Below are 2,235 nucleotides of genomic sequence, written 5' to 3'. Positions count from 1 at the left end.
CACTTTCTGTCTCTCTGTCTCTCTGTCTTTCTGGCAAGCACATGCACCCTATAGCAAAAACCTCTCCAAAAAAAAGTAAAAAGCAGATGTGTAACAGAACAGGAACAAATGTAATGTACTTCCGTTTATTTTTTATTCATTTATTTGTTTAGAATTACTTTATTTTATGTATTATTTTTAAGGAATTGTTTATTTGTTTAATTCCATTTGTTATTACTGTTTTTTAAATTTTGACCAGAGACAGAGAGAGAAAGGGAAAGCAAGAAAGCAAGCCACCAGGTCTGGGACTCAAACCACTGTTGGCCATGTGGGAATCCAGCACCTTTAACCACCACACCATCTGTTGGTCCCATCATTATTATTATTTTAAAATTTGATACAGGGTACACACACTCAGCAGAGAGAGAAAGTGAGAAAGCAAACTGTCAGGTCCAGGACTCAAACCACAGTTGGCCATGCGGGAGTCCAGTCCCCTAACCACCATAACTCTTACTGGCCCCTGTACTTCCTTTTAAAAGTACAACATTGGGGACTAGCAGGTGGCGTGGTGGTTAAGGGCGTTGGACTCCCACATGGCAGAGCAGAGTTCGAGTCCAAGACCTGGCAGCTTGCTTTCTCACTTTCCCTTTCTGTCTCTCACTCTGTACCTCTCTGGTCAAATTTAAAATAAATAAAGAAATAAATAAAATTAAATTAAATAATTCTTTAAAAAATAAAGTGCAACATTGATAAATTCTGAGTATGTTTATGTCAAAATAAATGCCTATGGAACAGGTTTGTAAGAGGACATTTCAAAGTAACAGTATGTGTGTGGAAATGGTACAACAGAGGGTGACTTTAAACAGTCGGTATTATTACACTGTCTTTTTGGTAACATTGTTGTCCTGCAGACACAGTTCCAGAAACTTGAAAGAACATTACTCAAGACCACTCCATGTGGAAGAGAAAGCCTGCTATGCGGAATAGTATTTGGGCTGTGAGACAGTGTGTGACTATGGTGTGTGACTAACGTGAGACAGTGCAGAGAGACTGGAGCAAGAAGAGGCCGTAAATTAAAGTCACACCCTGGTATGAAAACCTTCTGAAACTGTAGAGAGACTTGATCATTACAAACTGTCCACATCAGGCACTTCAGAACTCACAGCTTCATCACCAAAATTTTTTTTTTCCCTTTGGGGTTTGTGGTTATTTTTAATCGTCAGAGATGTCATCCGTTCTCTTTTTCTGTGAGTTATAGTACTGCCACCTGCAGGTAAGGACTAGACATTGCCCTGGGATTCACTGAACCTCCGAGGCCCCTGCAAACCTGGCCTGGGTTGACGTAGCCCCTGGTGAGCTGGTTCAAAACCATCTTAGAAACATTCTCTGAGCTCTTGTTCCTAAGCTTCTCTCTCTTCAATTTGCTATAGGGTGTGTGCGCTCACCAGAGAGACAGCAGGAAAGGGAACACGAGAAATCACCTCTCTGGAGTGATGGCCATACCCCAATCCCTTCCCCATTCTCCTCTCAGGATTTTGGGCATGCATACACACATACCCTGGCATGATTTTCAAGCCACTGGGTCCAGAACTCAAACCACGCAGTTGGCCACAAGGGGTCCAGTGCCTTAACCACCATGTCCCCTGCTGCCCTCCCAGCCCATGTTTCTCTTCCGTGAAAAAATAGCCAAAGAGCCAACGACAACCTAAACTTCGTCTTTGAAATTCTACTTCCACTTGCCCAGTTGATCTTCTTACTGAGAATTTCCTCTGCTAAGTTTTTTTTTTTTTGGAGAGGTTTCCACTATAGGGCGCGTGCACTCGCCAGACAGACAGAAAGAGACATAGAGACAGAAAGCGAGAAATCACCCCCCAGGGGGGATGGATGGTCACGCCGCAATCCCTTCTCCTCCATTCTCCTCTCGGGATCTTGGGCACACACGCACATGCGCCCGGCGTGAGTTTTAAGCCACCGGGTCCGGGACACGAACCGCAGTCGACTACGTGGGAGTCCAGCGACATAGCCATTACGCTAACTGCTGGTTCTCTCCTCTGCTAAGTTTTGAGCCAAGGGTGCGATGGAGGCGGTGGAAGTTGCCTCTGCTTTCAAGCCTACCAGTGAGCTGCCAAGTTTTGTGGCATCACTCCTCCACACACTCCATTCCTGTCACCTGACCTGTTCGGTTCATGCCACTGTCCTTTCTGGTGGCCACTCAGCCTGCTACAGCATTATGCTGGCCCCCTGTGAGTACTGCCA

The sequence above is a fragment of the Tupaia chinensis genome, unplaced genomic scaffold (assembly GCF_000334495.1).
Source record: "Tupaia chinensis unplaced genomic scaffold, TupChi_1.0 Scaffold000159_1, whole genome shotgun sequence".
NCBI lineage: Eukaryota > Metazoa > Chordata > Mammalia > Scandentia > Tupaiidae > Tupaia > Tupaia belangeri.
This window is presented reverse-complemented; position numbering follows the sequence as displayed.